At 37.2% G+C, this 20,056-nt stretch overlaps 1 pseudogene; it reads right to left on the bottom strand.

Moving 5' to 3' along the window:
- Positions 1 to 3,978: 3,978 nt before the first annotated feature.
- On the bottom strand, positions 3,979 to 18,249 carry LOC141359518 (calpain-2 catalytic subunit-like; annotated as a pseudogene).
- Between the last annotated feature and the right edge of the window lie 1,807 nt (positions 18,250 to 20,056).

A 20,056-nucleotide genomic window follows, 5' to 3' on the forward strand; every position in this document is an offset into this window, starting at 1 on the left:
ACAACCAGGGAAAAAACTAGCAAGCAAAAGACAAGGCTCAAGAGCCCAACTAAAACGAACACTAATCACAATAATGGTGACTTAAAATTAAACAAAACATCAACATCTAAACTTATAAATAATAGATATATAATATATAATAAATATATAATATATAATAAATATAATAAAATAATATAAATATAAAAATAAATATAATAAAATGCAATGTTTCTCTATCATTTACATAACAATCAAAGAAGTCAATATAATAAACAGTTGTTGTTTTAAACATTGTGTGACTGTGAACATTAAAACATGACATTGTCATAACGTTTAAAAATGGTCAAATGTAACATTCCTCTAACGTTCAGACAACACAAAAACGTTCTTAGAACGTCAAGAAAACTGGACACTTTTAACGTTGGCAGAACGTTTTTGGGAACGTTAAAAACTTTCAGGGAACGTTCTTAGAACTTTTTTCTGTTAGCTGGGTTAGTTGGAATGGGCCATTTAGTTGGTATAAGTTTGTCATATTCATACTCAGACCCATGGTTTTTAGAATGTTCTGACCGGGGGTTCGCTACTACCAAATTTCCATGGTTCATTTAAATACCTTCCCCTTCCTCGGTTTTGATGAAATTTCATCAGTACCAAGAAAAAAGATATTCACTGTGTGCACAATTATTAGGCAAGTTGTATTTTTGAGAATTACTTTTGCTATTGTACAACTACAATGCTCTTGGTCATTTCAAAATGTTAACAAACCCTCGAACCTGAACATTTAAGTAGTAAAAGTGAAATTTTGGCACACCGTTACTAGCCAAATATTAGTGTGCAGAATTATTATGCACCTACATGAAAAACAAAGATTTTCCCATCTCACTGTCATGGTTCTGCCATATTGTCCTTTGTTTAATCTAGTCTTGTGGCAGAATCATGACAGACCCATGTTTTGTGTGGGTTCACGTGGTCTCAGTATTGGTTTACTAGACCACGTGTTCCCTGTGTCTTGTCTCTTTTACCCCGCTCCCTTGTTAGCCTCATCTTTATTGTTTAACTCCTGTCACCTGTTGCCCTCATCAGTTCTCCCTTATTTAAGGTCCTTGTGTTTGTGGTCCTGTGCTTGTGCATTGTTTCTTACCTGTGAGTATTTTGTCTGGTAAAATCAAGTCTATTGTATGTTTAGTGTTCAGTCTAGTTAATTGTTAAGAGTTATCCAGTTTAGTGTAGTCTTGTATCTTGTCCAGTTTAGTGTTTATTCCTGTTCATTAAGTTATCCTGTTTATGTTGTTTTGCCCCATCGTGGGTTTTGTTTTCTGTTTTTGTTATAATAAAAGTATTTAGTGTTTAAAAGTAAGAAGTGGAGCAGGAGGGGGTTGACTTCACAGCCGCCGCAGCCTCTGCCACAGCCGGCGCAGTCTCCGCCGCAGCCCCCAGCCTGTCGTGGTCCCTGTCTCGTCTCCGCTGCCGGACGCAGCGCCCCCGGTCTTGGCTCCTGTCTCGTCTCCGGCCGCAGCGCCCCCTGTCTTGGCCCCTGTCTCGTCTCTGCTGTCGGACGCAGCGCCCCCTGTCTCACCGGCTCCTTCTGTTGCTTTCTCCCCTGCACTGTTGTCCTGTTCGTCTGCCTGGTCCCCTGCCACTGTCTCCATGTCCTCCCTAAACTCTCTCTCCTACCCAGTGAGTCCTGGCTCGCCCCGTCTGCTCCCTTGTCTACCCCTACCATGCCCTGGAACCCTGCCTTGCCTCCTCTTGTACCTAGCTAGCCTGCTGTCTCCAAGAACCCCACCAAGCCTGCCCGGACTCCTCGTCCCAAGCCCTCAACTACCCCTGAACCCAAGACTCCTTCCCCACCTAGTCCCACCCACCCAGCCTGGACCACCACCTGTGAACTTTTTTGCCCCCCCTCCCTTGTTTGTTGTTTTTATGTCATCCCAACCCTTTTGTATTTTTTTTCTTGTCTGCCCCTGTGTATATTTGTCTAGTGTTTCTCTGGGGAGCGTCTGGAAGCCGCTCTTTAAGGGGGGGGGTTCTGTCATGGTTCTGCCATATTGTCCTTTGTTTAATTTAGTCTTGTGGCAAAATCATGACAGACCCATGTTTTGTGTGGCCTCACGTGGTCTCAGTATCGGTTTACTAGACCACGTGTTCCCTGTGTCTTGTCTCTTTTACCCCGCTCCCTTGTTAGCCTCATTTTTATTGTTCACATGTTGAACTCATCAGTTCTCCCCTATTTAAGGTCCTTGTGTTTGTTGTCCTGTGCTTGTGCATTGTTCCTTACTTGTGAGTATTTTGTCTGGTAAAATCAAGTATAGTGTAGTTTATTGTATGTTTAGTGTTCAGTCTAGTTAATTGTTAAGAGTTATCCAGTTTAGTGTAGTCTTGTATCTTGTCCAGTTTAGTGTTTATTCCTGTTCATTAAGTTATCCTGTTTATGATGTTTTGCCCCCTCGTGGGTTTTGTTTTCTGTTTTTTTTACAATAAAATTATTTATTGTTCATCCACCTCTGTCTGCACTTGGGTTCGTTACACTCCATATAACACTCACTTGTTTTTTTTTCACCTGCTTGAAGAAAGTGTCTTCTACACTACAGACAGGCAGGCACAGACAGGTATTATTAAAGATGAGCTAGTTGGACCTTTTTGGTTTAAAATGGAAATAAAAAGAACTCTTAGACCTACTGACAATATTTAGAAGATACTTTCTTCAAGCAGTGGTACAGGAAAAAGTTTCCATCTTTCAAGAAGACTTTTTATGCAAGACAACACTCCATCACATGCATCAAAGTACTCCACTGAGTGGCTGGCCACAGCTGTCCACAGACATGTAGATTAGCATTACTATTGTATCTGTGTCAGTGGATGGTGTGTATAAAAATGCTTGTATTCTGGAATTACTCAGTAAAAAGTTAAAAACTAAAAATATTGAAGAATTCTGCATCATGTCTGATTCATTGATTTCAGTAACATATATTGCAGTGAATTATAAAAAGAGATGTGTCCTTGTTTTACACAAGAAAACATTGTATAATGCTACATTAGTAGTGTTTTTATGTCATTGTTTTGTGGGTGACAGAGTGTTTGTCGGCTGTCAACCTTTGCTTGTGTTCTAGAAGAAAAAGTTAAGAATAGTAAGAATATTACTAAAATGTACAATGCTTTTGAAGTGTTCATGATGATAAGGGTTTAATTAATTTATTTATTTATTAGGTTGGTTGGGGGCCCCCTACTATGGCCACTGGTAGGAGGCCCCAAGCAGCCGCCTACCTATGCCTCTATGTTAAGACTCTGCGACCATGTGTATAGCATATAGGGATAAAGGGATGCATAACAATTAATCAGAATAAAAGTGTCATAAATGTGTGTGTGAACTGTGTATAATAATTATGTATATATAAATATGCACACATGCATGTATAATTAAGAAAATGTATATATTTATATATTAAGTATTTATATATAATATAAATTATACATAAATATAAAAATGTATATACACATGTAAACATTTTTTAAATGTGTGTGCATTTATCTATACAAATTTATTATACAGTTCACACACGTTATGCATTCCAATACAGTGAACTCATTGTCATGTTCAAGAGACCCGTTTAAGATGATCCTGCTGGAAGTAGTAACAATGTGGTTATACATGGTCAGAAACAATACGCAGTTAGGCCGTGGCATTTAAACGATGCTCAGTTGGTACCCAAAGTGTGTCAAAAAACAATATCACCAACACTATTACACCACCACCATGAACTGTTGATACAAGGCAGGATGGATCGATGCTTTTATGTTATTTATGCTAAATTCTGACTAAATGTCATTGGTAAGCCTGTGTGAATTAGCCACAGTTTCTTAGCTGACAGGACGTTAATAATAATACAATTGTGTGAATTAACCAATGTGAACATTTACAAATTTTGATGTTAAAAATGTATTAGTGAATGCTGAAATTAACCTGAACTAAGGTTAATAAATGCTGTAGACGCATCATTCATTGTTAGGTCGTTTTAATTACGTAAACAAATACATCCTTGTTGCAAAATGTTACCAATGTTAGTACATATAATTATTGGTAAGAAAATGACATTTTTAATAAAAGAAATGTTGTAATAAAAAAATGCAAAGTGATTACTCAAAACTCAGATTTTTTGATTCATCACCATTAACAAATTGCATATCGAAGACAATTCAAAGTTTAGATAACACACTCGGACCATCAGCCAAACCATCCTTCTCCCGGGAATTCTGAGTCTTTTGTTTTTGCAGGAAAATTGTGGATTTTTAGATGGTCAAGCAAAGCCACTACAAAACAAATCACATAGATACAATAACAAAACTGTATAATATACAAAATCATCACAATTATTAATCAGAATTAACATTTGCACTTCACCTGCAGGATATCCAGCTCAATTTTCCCGGTGTTCTTATCGAACAATTGAAACGTTTCTGTGTAGATAAAAAAGCAAGTAAGCCATTTCTGGTAGCTTGACAGATTAAGTTGGATACATGATAATCTTTTTTTGTTGTATTAACAGATAAACTTACCGAAGAGCATCTCCAAGTGGATCAGGCAGCCAACAAAGTTATCAAAGTCAATGGCTTGTTGCTTATTGGCATAATGTGAGATTGTCACCTGAAGTACTTCACCGTTCACTTGGAACCCTGTGGAGAAAACACACATAATCAAATTTCATTGTGACCACTTTTTCCACATCTTAAACATATATAATAGTCTGTCCTATAGACAAACTAGTATAAACAATAATTACCTGCATCTTTTAGTGCATCTCTCATCTCATAGGAACTCATAGTGCCCGACTTGTCTGTGTCGCGTTTCTTAAAGATTTCCTTAAGAGGGTTTACAAAAAATAAAGTTTTTTACATCACTAAACACAATGAATAATTTATCAGCTGAACTAGATAACTGAGTTATTTGGGTGTGATTTACCAAATATCTCTGGATCTTTATCCACAGTTTGTGAAACTCCCCCAGACCAAGTTTTCCACTGCCATTTTTCTGGATTTGGGGTCAAGGGTCATGATGGGGTTATGATAGTCTCATGATGAAGTGACATAATTTTATATTTTAAGACTCTAAACCCTTGTATCTGATGTCTGCCTAAATTTATCCAAAGATATTCTAAACAATATAAAATTCATTAATGTATAGTTTGTTCATATAATCCAGTGAGGAAAGGATACATCGAGCAGGTCGATAATGTGATGACACGTTTCCCTACTGAAACCATCAGACTTGATATCAGTTCCTTTGTGAAAACAATATAAAATGTTACTGTGAGATAACAAGTGATGTGAGAATTCTTAAGTTAGCTTTAATGGGAATTTTCTTACTTTTAGAGACAAAGTTGTTCAGCATCTGCTGTAGCTCCTTCACAGACACCTCTGAGTCCTGAATAGAAAATACAAAATTACACATCAACATTACTGTGATCAGTATTGTGTACATCCTTCTGCACAGGCAAATAAAACAGTGATCAAAAAATAAAATGTAACTCACATTTCCAGCAAACTGCACAAAAAGCTGTTTATAATTTGTGTCCACATCATTGTCAGTAATGCGATCCTGAGAGAAATTAAATGATATTAGATATTATAGATAATGTATGTATTTTATCCAATAATTTGGTTTGTTTAATTCAGAAAAAATAGAAAAAAGTATGAATTCATATATTTATGTGAATAGTTGGTATATTTCTGTTAATCTTACTTTTTTGTTTACACTACGATTATAAAATTAAATTTGTTTACAAGGTTAAGTACTTAAGTCCTGCAGAGCAAAATCACCAGTGTTAAATACACACTGCTGGTGTATATATGGGTATTACCAGGTCTGAATGTAAAATCTTTTGTTTAAAATTGTTGTAAATCAATGATATCTTCTCACACTAGAGGACAACTATCCATGTTCCTTCCTTACACACTATTTGTAATTAATAGAATAATTTACCTTTTTAATATTTGAAGTGATATTAACATCCATTGGGCTGCACGGAAAAGAAACAAGAGAAATATATCCATCATGCATTTGTAAGCAATAATTACAATTTGGGACTTTGGGTTTTAAGTTGAAGTCAAGTTCATGTATAAGGTCAGATATTGATGTTATTGTGAGGCAGGCCCAGTGCCACAAGTGGGCAAAAGAGGGCATTGCACCCTCAGATATGAATTGTGCCCCCCATTTTTGGTATTCATTGCAAGGTTTATAAATGAGGGTTTATAAAAAGATAACTGAAACTGTATTGTGTAACTGAAATAAACTAAAATTTAAAGAAAATTCCTTTAGGTTTCATTATTTTCTATTTATTTTATACGCACAGGACTATGTTTCTCCGGCTGGTTAATGAACCATAGATATGTACACTAGATGTCACCTTGGCTACGGCAGTTCATTGGACTGAATGCGTCAAATAGAGCCGCCATCTTGAAACAGGGGAACCCCGCATCAGCGTCATTGTAGGCAATGGTGTAACGGAAATAAAATCACTTTAAATTGACATGAATGCGATTTTCTTGGGTTTTTTTTGGTTCGTTTAAACAGTCAGACATGTATTTAGCATTGAGTCCAAAAAAATAATTAAAGTTTTGATATTATGAAAATCTACTTTTTCTAACTATAATGCATAGTGCTAGTAGGCCTATCATCCATACGCAGCACAAAACTCCGGCATCGTCCATGAATTCAAAGTACAGGCGGAGATAGCAGCTTTACCTAGATACTTCCTATGACAAGAACCCTGTTCTAAGATGGCGGCGGTTTTGACGCATGCTTAGAACCCCAAGGCGACATCTAGTGTATATATCTATGCATTGTAATGAAGTGAAGCCAAAAATGTCCGACCATGGTCGCCGCAATGTTACGTAAAAACGTCAATTTTGGAGCCAAGGCATGCGCAGAAGGAGTCTTCCATGGAGCCAGATTCGGAGCCGCTGTATCAAACTTCCGCACAAACGCTTGTGTGACCAAGTCAACAACGTCAATCATAACGACATGCCCCATTTCTATAACATCAAACTACTAGCTAAAATTAAACTTGTCACAAAAATTAACACTTGAACATATATTAGCGTGATAACAACTACTTGAAAGGATCAAAACCATCTTTCGGAAACTTTCTTGGAAGTGTAAATAATTTTCGTTTGAATAAAGAGGGCGGAGTTTATGACTTGTACTGCAGCCAGCCACCAGAGGGCGATCAAAGAGCCAGCGGCTTCACTTTTCAAGACTTATGAGGCACACCCTTTAAAACTAGACACAATTTTTCAAGCACTTGGCAGTATCATAGGATTTAAAAAAACATTTTGGACAAACCTGGCAGCCGCCTTTTTCTCTGTAAACACACGCAGTATAAAACTTCCCTGGCGATTTGGCTCATAAGTGCAGGGAATGATGACATATTCTCCAGGAGGCAACTTAAAGCGCTTGCTTGTCTCTCGCATGTAGATTATCTCGCTATTTTCAACTGATTTTTTATATAGCAGCACATCCGAGTTGAGATGAACATTACTGCGACCCTTGTACTGCAAAAACATTTATAGCCACACACACACACACACACACACACACACACACACACAAATGAGATGAAGATATCAACATAGATTATATCTCCAAACTTGGAAAAAGATGTACAAAACAAATAGATCATGTACACACCTCATCTGGAACCTGAAACACACATACGACAGAATATTACATTTCTAATTTTAAAAGTCAAGGTTGCAAAAAGTTTGGTTGCAAAATATGTTACCGGTTTTATCTGTAATGTTGGCAATAAAACTAGTTTCAGTTTTAATATCTGTATAGTAATCACTGGCTGCATGTAACCAGTGTTGGGTTACCTCATAGATATAAAAGCCAATGGCATTCAGGGATCGTCCAATGCGTTTATCTTTGCGCACATCTTTCTGCATCAATCCAACCAGCAAAGTGCAACCATCTTCTCCATCATAAGGGTCATCATCAACATCCTCAAGCTTGATCACAAACTGAGGGTTTGAGGAGAACGTAGCTGGAGAAAAAGAGAAAACATGTTAAAACACACATTTATGTTCTGATGTGATTTTATGATTGGTTTAAGATACCTCTATTGTTACTGCAGCCTCCTGCGGTGGATCCTGGTCTCCAGGTGCCGTCAAACTGGCAGTAGTTCCAGTGCCTCACCTTATCACTGGTTAAAGTGTCTGGAGTCAGATTACAAATCTCCAGCCTTGTGAAATGCCGTACAAAGTCTGAATATGCCATCCTGACAGGAAGAGAAAGATGTATGAAAGGTATATTTGCAAAATGTCAATGAAGACAAACCAAATGTAATATGTATATGTATTTGACACATGTTTTTGGTCTCAAAACCACAAAAGCTTTTTCTGTGTTCTAAATTTTTTTAAAAATATAAAAAAAATATTTAGAATGAAATCTGAGATCGCACGTACTAAATAGCGGAAGATAATTGGTATGCATAGTGAGTAATATGTCCAAAACCATATCTAAAAAAAATCCCGGCTTGTATACTGCATCCACCGAGATTTTTCAGTTTGTATGGGATGGACTGTTTTCTATCCCATTAAGCCACTGGAGTTATCTGCTACATTCAAGAAAGTGATCCAGTTAAAATGGATAAAAAGCAAAACATGCCTGATGCACATTCTTTGTTCTCATTTAACACCCTCTTTATTGGTATAATGCAGTGGTTCTCAATCCTGGTCCTGGAGCCCCACTGCTCTGCACATTTTGTATGTCTCCCTTGTTTAACACAGCTGATTCAAATCATCAGCTCATTAGCAGAGATCTCATTGTCTGTCAGATAAGAGAGACATACAAAACGTGCAGAGCAGTGGGGCTCCAAGACCAGGATTGAGAACCACTGGTATAATGTTATATAAAATATACTGATTGACTGTCGATAAGCAACAACTTCACCTAATTCAGTACATACTCTCACAGTATGTGATTTCGGATGCAAGGGGTGAGTGTTTTTTTTAGCTGTTCAGTTGAAAGTTTTCTTACCAGAATTCTCCATCATCAGCTGAATAATTCAGTTTAGCTTTCTCCTCTGGTCGTACATTTTTCCACTCACCGGAGCTAAAAAAGAGATTTTTATACAAAGTTTTCAGTAATGTTTCAGGAATACATGTAAGGAATAAACCAAGATAAAGGATATTTGATATTGTCAGGTATTCAGCCACGGAAAGCTTTAATAGTGTCAGGGTGCGGTGGTGGATAGAACCCAATCGCAGACAGCTCGTAACTGAAAGACGTTTATTAAATCATAAATACCCTCGAGGGGGCAAACAATGACAATGACTTCAAAATAAACACAACAAGACAAAGCGCACACACGACATGGTATCATTGGATACACAATGAACCGGCACAAGACGTAAGACACAAAGGCTTTAAATATGGAAAACTAAACTAGGGAACAATGACAAACAGGTGAAGGGAATTAACTAATCAAGACTTAACAAGGAAACAGGAGGGTAAGGTTAAGACTAAAGACAAGAGAGCATGCGGTACACAAAACATACACAGACCACATGCCTCTCCACACAAAACAAGACAACAGTGGGCTGCCATGATCCTGTCACATGAAACACATAAAATACATACAGGGCTGACAGGACCATGACAGTACTCCCCCTTTAACGGACGCCTCCAGGCGTCCCCAGGCAACATCTAAACATAACAAACACGACAAAACAGAGTCCAGAATGGCCGACAGTACGTTACATGACATTAAACAATAAACAAAGTCCAACGGCCAGAAGGCCGACAGTGCCCAATGTCCGGACCCCCAAAAACAAGAAGGCGGGACAGACGGTCTCCGCCCAGGAAGTGGGCCCGGAACCCAGCACCGCTCGGCCCGTCGACCCCGAACAGGACACAGGACACGCCGTACAGGAATGCTCGCGGGGCTCACTGACCAGTGAGAATCTCGGAGCTTGCTGGCCGATCCTCTGTCGCGGGGCTCGCTGAAAAGAGCTCCATCGCGGCGACAGTCCGACGTGCAAACACTCCCACGGGATCCGCCGACCAGGAACTTCCCGCGAATCTCACCTTCCCGGCACTTATCCGCGGGGCTCACCGACCAGCACACTCCCGTGGGGCTCGTCGATCCGGATCTATCCCGCGGAGCTCCCCAAACAGGAACACTCCCGCGAAGCTCGTCGACCAGTAGCCCTACCGAAGACGCCACCGATCAGGAACACACCCGCGGGGCTCACTGCACGGCCACAGGAACACAACGGCACAACAACGGCAGGACGAGGCAGGACTGGACAGACATCAGGACAAGGCAGGACTGGACGGACAACAGCAGACTCGACGACATCAGGTAAACTAGACAAAAACGAAAAGAGCTGTCTGCTGGGTTCCAGAATGGCCGGTTCATTCTGTCAGGATGTGGAGGTGGATAGAACCCAATCGCAGACAGCTCGTAACTGAAAGACGTTTATTAAATCATAAATACCCTCGAGGGGGCAAACAATGACAATGACTTCAAAATAAACACGACAAGACAAAGCGCACACACGACATGGTATCAATGGATACACAGTGAACCGGCACAAGACGCAAGACGCAATGGCTTTAAATAGGGAAAACTAAACTAGGGAACAATGACAAACAGGTGAAGGGAATTAACTAATCAAGACTTAACAAGGAAACAGGAGGGTAAGGTTAAGACTAAAGACAAGAGAGCATGCGGTACACAAAACATACACAGACCACATGCCTCTCCACACAAAACATGACAACAGTGGGCTGCCATGATCCTGTCACATGAAACACATAAAATACATACAGGGCTGACAGGATCATGACAAATAGATTATTAAAAATGCATAAAAATGAGTAGTTGAGTAAATACAGAAAAATCAGTGTTCAAAACTGTTTCCTTACTTTCGCAATGGTAAGCTTATAATAATGATTTATAATTTGAGCTGTTGGGTCGGATTTTGCGGGAAAAAATAACTAATTGAAACAGAAAGTGGACCCGGTATTGCACCTGTGCCGCAGTGATAAAGAGTTTCTATTGGCGAATAGCAGCTGTCTACAAAGTACAAAATGACCATTACTTAATCTAAATGCTTCACTCTTTAAATTGCTACAAAAATAAATATTTAAAAAAAATTATAATAAAGTGCAAAAATGTATAATTTATAAAAACACTATTATATTTTAATAAAAAAAATATGACACATGTAACGACTAGGCAAAAGCCTCGCAAGAACAAAAAATTGTCAAGCGTACTGTAAGGTCTTTTGGCATCATTTTGATAATAATAATAAGTAGTATCTTTAATACTGTATATTCTATTTATTAATATAATACAACTTTTAATAATAAGTAGTACACTGAAAAAACTAACTACATAGAGGGTCCCCTTACATGGTAGGTGCCATTTTGTGCAGCTATGTTTATACAAAAGCTGTTAACGGACAAACTTTTTTACTAAGTTGTCGCCAACGATGACATGTTTGTCCGGTGACGGGTACCGTAGCTTCTCTATGTGTTTCAAAAGCAAGAGGTGAGCAGTGAACTGAGCCGTTGGTTCCAATTCGCAACCACACCACTAGATGCAGCCAAAATGTACATACTGCACCTTTAAATGTTTTATAGTCACTGCACATATAGTCCTAAAATAACAAAGTAAATCTTAATTTAAAAAAATAGCGTGTTCAAGTCTGCTTAAAAAATGAAATTAATTTAACTTAAGCGTATAAAGAACTTAAAATTATCAGTATGTTGTAGGGAATACCCATAATTCTTTGTGCCTGAATATTTTGATTATTTAAGGTTTTTCACAGAATAAGAACTTATAAGAACTTTCACTACTTAAAGATTTGTTAATAAAATGTCATATTGGTTTAAGCTCTTATAATAATGATATTGTTTTGTTGTAAATTATAATTTAGTGAAGTCACCATTCAGTGTTTACATTAACCATGTTCAGCACATTTTCTTGTTTTATCAAGTTTTTTCATTGACTGACTTATACTCATTCATGAATATTGTGTTATATATAATGCCATTTTTAACACTAAGGGCCGTTTACGTTCCGAACAATGATATGTCATTCCTCGTCAGCAAAATGCATGATGTAAAAGCGTCATAGGATACGACAGATTCAACAGGTAACGTTAGTGATTTGATTTTACTAAAGAACTCGTTTGAGAGACTGTTATTTAATGAGAAAATGGCCATCAAACAACATGGCGCAATACAAAATTGCATGTGTTGTCATTTAAGTGTACATTTTATCCCAACAACAGTAAATAATACAGCCTATGACACAACACAGAGTCCGCCCCCTAAATAGTTGACTGGAGTAATACTCCTGACTGTAAACTGTAAATAATAATGACACCACTATAAACATTACGAAAATGTCTGAACTCACCTTTAGATGTCCTAAGTTACTGTATTAGTCTGAGACGGGGCTTCTGGTTAAAGATGGAGAAAGTCTCGATCATAATAACAAAGTCCAATATCTTTAGGTATGATGACAAAATTTTCAAAAAACCCAAAACTCTAAATTTCTCACATGACTAGACAGAGCAGACATTCCCATTTGCAAAGAAACAAGGATTGTAAAAATCTGTTGAGTATGGGGAAAGTTATGATATTTTTAATATTAGAAATCAGGAAAAAAGTTATATATGGATGTCTATGGAATGTGTGTGACCGAAATGCTGCTTATTCACAAGTTTTTGCTTTGCTTGTAACTTTCTCATTTTATCAGATACAGTACACATATAGGCATAAAATATAATAACTTTATAAAACATTTTCATAGACTTTGATGCACAATGTGCCATTTTTTTAACAGTAAAAACTCCAGTGACTGCGTTCCCCATTCCATGTAGCCTTCGCAGGACGCACCCTTCGAATTTGTATGCAGCTTTTAAAGGTGGACTGAAACAAATTAACTGCCTGCTGTGTTCAGTTTTCAGAAAAGCCCATTTTAATACATTTATACTCTTTAGGCTTTTGTGGCTGAATATCTAATCAACAAGTCAGGAATAAACTCACTTGTCACTCCATGCGCCCGTCCACTCCTTAAAACCCCACGGGTTCCTAAGACGCACCAGCTGCACCGGACGGCCGAGGTAGTGAACCTGAATTTAAAAGGGGAACCATTTTAGCATTTTAGTAAGTTTAACCATAACTTTACAAACATTGTCTCACCTCCTCTGCACCAGTGACAGAGTACAAATGTCCTTTTACCAGCTTTAGGCTGGTCATTGCCCCCATTATATTTCCATTGGTAGCCTAGAAAACAGGACAAATAATACTAGTTTGAGTTGTTTTCAGCAGGATAAAATGGTTAATAAGTTATGTTGTCATTGCCTTTATGCTATGGCCAAAGTAACATAAACCCAGTACAAGTCAAATATATATACTCACATCAATGGAGCAGCCAAGCAAGGAGCCCAAACCAAATGCTTTCTGGATGATCTTAAACAGATGTGAAGGGGCTTCACTCAACTCAAAGATCTCAGCAATACCTCCCGTAAAGTCCTTAAAACCCTCAGTGGCGAAGCCACCTTCCAGAGCTTCATACGAGCCGTTGAGCCTACAAAATATATTGAAATTAATGCATTTGTCAAGCTCTTATCCAAAGCGACTTAACCAAAGATATACCATTATATCTGTATATGTGTTTCCTAGAAAACAAAACTCTGCATTCAATAATGTTCACTGTGATTTTGGACACAACTAAAAATGGATGTTCCCTCAAATTGTACCCTATTTAAGGCTATAGGGGGCTATTTTAGACACAGTCTGTATGTTTTGTAGGCAATGTAAATTGTATTTTGTAGTCTGTGGACCAGAGTAGTGCTTTCCCATCATTTTAACCCTCATAAGAACCGATTTTCCTGTATACGTTTTAGTTCCAGGGATTACAAATTTATACATTTTTAATGATACAAATAATATATTCTTTTTTTGTTTACTTCCAATTTATACATTGATGCTGTATTTTGGGAGATATGAAGTACTTTTGTACCTGTTTACCACTCATTTCCTCAATTACGTTACCTTGCCTGTAAAATATCAAATTTTATGAAAAATTCACATAAATTATGATCAAAATTTGATTTAAACTGTTTTTAGATATTGATCTAGATGTTATGTGTTGAATTTGGTCATTTGGTGTTTAGAAAAAAAAGAATTACAGTTTAGAAAATAAATCATTTCGACCAGTAGATGCCCATAGAGACCCATTCATTTTACTGGATGTGGCCAACTACTCAAATCCCTACTTTAGTGATACATTTTGAATTTATGTTTATATAAACATTAGAAAGGACATTAAAAATAAATATTATTTCAAATAGAATATTTTGTCGTTTTTGATGCATTTTGATGCAAAATGCCACAGAAATTTGAATTAATGTAAGTGTGTGTGCGTGCGTGCGTGCTGTTTGCATACAAAACACAGTTACAGTATAATAGTCTGTTTGAAACATGTTTAATTTTAAATGAATAGGCTATAATATCTAAAATTAGCAATAATATGCTTGTTTGGTTATTAAACACGTCTTGTTTGGTTATCATACAGTTTGTTCATGTAGTGATTCGAAAACTAAAATGGAAAAATGGAGGGGGGGCCCATCAGGACTGCCTATTAATAGGGCCTGGGACCTTGTGCTGCGCCCCTGTATTTCATACACACACTTACTTTGCATAGGCTTTCTCCAGCAGGGCGCTCCAGAACTCTGAACGCTCTGCTGAATGAACAAACAGGAGCTTTCCTTTTTTGGTAGGCAGACGATCATCAACGACAACATCCACCCATTCACCATACTGCCAGAACTACAAAGAGCAGAATGACATCAGTCGGACCATCTTGGCATGTTTTGAACCAAACTCAAATACAATCAGACTTTTAAAGTTCAATTAGGTTTTACCATTTTTATATGTGATGTGACCCCGCCAGTTTAAAGTCGCAAAATCTAATATTGATATTTAGGGCGTCAATGTAATCATGACCGTAAAATGATACGTGTTTATTACAATAAATTATATATTATAAACTAAAGCTTCGAGATACAATACTGAAACTTTTATTATTACATTAAAAATACTCAAATTGATTTTATTGTGTTTTTATTTTGTCAAAGCATTGATTTTGATCATCTCTCTCTGTGTTTACTTTAGGTACAGAAACACACAATGATTCTTGTTTTATTCGGTTCAGGAACCTATTTTTTATAATTAGAAAGTGAAAACAGACCATCATTTCAAATTGCACGAGTGACAGTCAGGTCAGTGCCGGACATCTGGTTTTAAAATACAATAAAATACCTATAAGCTTTTGAATAGTTTAATGATTGTAACCCCACTTTATGGACTTTATAGACGCCACTGATCATGACAAATCTGACCTGAAAGTGAAAGATGCCGGCGTAACCGTCCGAAAAGCTCTGACCAGGCAGGACTACATGCTCCAAAACATCGTGGTTTAGAGTCAAAGAGGCAATGGCTGCCATAAACCAACAGTCACCTGCATAGAGATCATAAGTAATGAGACTTCTTATTTAAGCCACATTCCCCTAATAACTAAGTGTTTTTCCACAACATTTTTGCTTGGGCAGTATTCACCAGCCTCACACTTATTTGCAACATTCTAGCATCTACCAAAATACCCTATTTACAGGGTATGTACGGTCTTGAAAATCCTGGAAAAGTTATGGAAACTTAATTTTCCTGGACTGGAAAAGTGCTGAAAAAAAAACAAATAAACCCAGAATGTTATGGAAAAGTCATGGAATTTGTCCAAAGAACACATTTAAAGTACAGTAAAATATAAAATAGTAAAATATAAAATATGTTAATTTTAATCAGGTGATCTTGCGATCAGACACGTCGAGGGAATATCACTCAGGGCTATCAAAGCAAAATGCATCTCCGCTCTGCTAGTCGGGTTATCTTGACTCTTAGAGAGAACAAAATACATTTAAATGCTTTTGCATTCTTTCACAGATTTGGTTTGGTAATTATGGTGTATGTAATCCAGGCATCCGGTATTTGAGTCGTGTTTAAACATGCCCTCAGGTTTACTTTCACTTTCGCTTGAAGCCGGCAGGCAAGTCGTGAACTGTACTGAAAGCAAGCATCTGGACCTATTGCACAAAATTTCCTCCAACGTCATCCTTTCAGTCATTTATATCCTCTCAGTAAAACATGAAATGTGCTTTTCTTAATTTGGCCAAAACTTTTTCTGTGTATCAGCAAATGTAATAATTTTTGGAAAAAAAATCTTATATTGACACGTATGAGAAAATTTAAATGTTTTAAAAACTCAGCAATAAACCGTGGGCACACACAAACACACACGCACATGCACGCACACACACGCACACACACACACACACACACACACTAATATGCTGTTAAACTCCATACAACTCATTGTGCAAGCCAGAAACTAAGCTTTTGTTTTTGCACAGGCCTATCTAAAGGGTTAATGGTGCCACCTGGTGATCAACACTCAAAATAACAAATTTTACCTCTTTGCAAAAGGAAAAACCTCCAACACTCAAGAATGCATGATTATATGATGTCATGGCTTTGCAATAAAAAAATCGTTATAATGGAAGTAAAATCGGGCAAAAACAGCCACGAACAGTAAATAAGAGAGAATCGGACGCTACACAAAAACTAACAATGCATCAAAGCCAATGTTTTTATCAATCTTTCACATGCCCATGACTGTGATAAAAGGTAAAAAAATCCATTCCACAGTCACTTTTTATATTAAAAATCAGTCATTTTGTGTGTTTTTCTCCTAAATATGTGACATAATTTATGAACTTGGCAATTTAAGAGTTAAAATCCAGGAATTTTTGTAAACATTTAGTAGTTCTGATCAGGACTGAGATTGATTAACACAGTGGTTCTCAAACTGGGGGGGGCCTGGTATGGTGGCAGGGGGGCCCCGGTTTAATGACATTTTATAAATGAAATTAATTTATCATAAATTCTGTGTAATTAAATCTCAGAAAAATAAGGCTATAGTCAATAGCACTACATTGAACATTTTAATATGTTTTGTTTTTTAATAATTGGAATGTTTTATGTGATAAAAATTTTTTGGGGGGGGCACAAAGGGATGCACGCTGAAAACGGTTTATTTATAGTCTATAACTCTATTATTAATTTGCTTTTTAGATTTATTGTTAACACAAGGTATGTGCTTTCTGAAAATGTAATTGACGTTTATTAGTTTAGTTGATTTTTTTTCATGAATATCAGGTAGTAAATGTGCATGTGGGATCACTACATGACTGCTCTGGTAACCAGTCTCCCTAAACCATGACATGTATCTTAAGTTTACCTAAAGCCCCCTGGCAGATGTCAGTCCGCTTGGCACCATCCACAATAAACTGAGGGTTTGCACACAGCTCCTTTAAAAGGAGAAAAATTAAAACACAATTACAACTTTTGTGCCTAATGGCAAACATGAATAACAATCTTATTTGTTTTTATTAAACAGCCTGCATAAATGGTTAAACACATTTTCTTTGGTCAAACCCAAATTCACACCGTATGGTATCTAATTATTCAACTATTTTTTACAACATAGGAATCGAAACTGGGAATTTGATAAAAAAAATGTTTTCTGTTTTCAGGTTACTGATTCAGACACAACAAGACCAAAAGCAGGTGGTGAATAACAACAAAGGGTAAGTTTATTGAGATAACAACATAATGAATGAGGGTAAATGACACCTAATGATTGGCAGATCATAATAGCACAAGACAGCATAATGCTGGAGGTGTAATTATACAGTAGATTTTCTTGCAGTGTCAGATGATGTGCAAGTCTGCTTTGAGATCCGTTTCCAAAAATCCTGTATATCCAAACATGTACACATACACTTAAACATTATATTACCTTTGGTCTTTTCCACTCCACTCCTTGTGCCTTCTGGGAATTCGGTCCCAGTTTCTCGTAGCCCAGAGACCCAGGAGCCGCAGGGAAGGTCGGATCACAAAACAATGTTTTTCTCTCCAAACATTGACGTTTCAGACTCTGATAGTCCTGCTTGTGGAATGGTATCGGTTTCTTGTTTGTTCCAATACCTTTTTCTCTATCTTGTCTTTTAGCAAGAAACTTTGCAGTGCTGCTCATTCTGCCTATTTATGTGTTTGATTCAATTCAAGCGCAGTGTGTTCCTCAGTCCTGTATAGTGTGTGAGTGGTTATGGGCACAGGTTGCTGGTTTTTAAGTGTGAGGTCTGCCATAGAAATGAATGGTGAGGGGGCGTGGTCGCGCTTACCTGTAAATACGTCATTGTGTTAAGTGCAAAGACACATTTAGATCAGATATAAAACATTTAGCTGAAGTTTAAAAACGTCTATTGGTCCTGTTTATTGTTTTTGAAAATGTGAAAAATTTTGGGTACAATATGTGGGTAATTACTATGCTGAAAAAAGAAAGTATCTTAAATTGTAAATGTCAACAAACACGGAGAGAAGGAGAAGGAAGATTGTCATCTCTTTGCTAGAATTCATTACACACAGACTGATATATGTCCAATATTTATTTATTTTAATTTTGATGATTATAACTGACAGCTAAGGAAAATGCCAAATTCAGTATCTCAGAAAATTTGAATATTACTTGAGACCAATACAAAGAAAGTATTTTTAGAAATCTTGTCCAACTGACAAGTATGAACATGAAAAGTATGAGCATGTACAGCCAGTGGCGGATTTAGCAAATTGGGGCCCCAAGGCGAAGGTATGTATGGGCCCACCCATATAAAAGTATTTTTTTTCTCCAAAATGAAGATGGAAAGGACACACAAGGTGAAGCACTACACAAACCAATAGACAATAAGTCAATGAGGCAAAAACAGCCATGAACAGTAAATTTAATCTGATGCTGCACAAAAACTAGCAATGCATCAAAGCCAATGTTGTTACTAATCTTACACATGCCCAAAACTGTGATAAAAGGTTCAAAAAAATCCAGCCCACAATCACTTTTTTATATTGAAAATATGTTTTCCTGGTTGTCTTCTTCATGAACATAACAAAAGGGTTGTGAATTTGCCCACAGTGTATTGTTGAGTTTTTGAAAAATCTTCAAAGCATTTTTCCAAAATATGTGTCAAAATTTGTTGAAACACAGAGAAAGTTGTGGCCAAATTAAGACTCAACAGCACCCCATAGTGGACAAAAACATCCACAACATAACATAAGGCGGGGCTCCAGAGCCGCACTGATGCCACCAAGTTGTACAGCTGGTGGCGCTGGGCCTCAATTTGGTGGCACCAGTCACTGGGTGGTGTAAAAACAAAAAAATAAACAGTAAACTAAGTCCAAACATGTTTAATGCATTAATAAATTCATTAAAAACTAAATCTAAACATGTTTAATGTATTAATAAATTCATTACAAATACAAATAATTTTATTTTTTATATACATTAATTCTTTTTTTTAACCTTACCATACTTTGGTAAACTTTACCAACATATATTTGCCTTACTGTAAACCATTAAACTTACAATCAACTTTTTATTACTTTAATAAAAGTAGCTTTAGGCTACTTCAACACACACTTGAGTAAAGAAATCACATTCTTGTGCTGTAATCACTACAAAATGTGCACTGAGCACAATGTTTTACGTTTTTTCTGACTTCTAGCGTGAATACGCAGTACAGCACTATTTTTAGGCTTTTATTGATAAAACTAAAGCAGCTGATAGTTTTATTTTGCGAGCGTGTGGAAGTTGCGCAAGATTATTTCATCAACTGCGCTGAAATATCAGAGAAAGCTCTTACATACACATATAAAAAACACTGTGCATCATGGCAGCATGTTTAATTACAACACAAGCATCGGACTCTGACATAATATTAGTTTGTGTCATTTTAAACCCGTCATTTCTCCCTAAAATGAAAGCAGATGCTCTCGCCCGCAGTCTCCATAGACCACCCCTCAAAGTAATCAGGATAGAAGCGGTCAAAAGTGGACAAAAAAGATGGATTTAGAGAGGTGATATGCACCTGAGCTATGATAGAAAGG

This window comes from Misgurnus anguillicaudatus, chromosome 23 (genome assembly GCF_027580225.2).
Source record: "Misgurnus anguillicaudatus chromosome 23, ASM2758022v2, whole genome shotgun sequence".
NCBI lineage: Eukaryota > Metazoa > Chordata > Actinopteri > Cypriniformes > Cobitidae > Misgurnus > Misgurnus anguillicaudatus.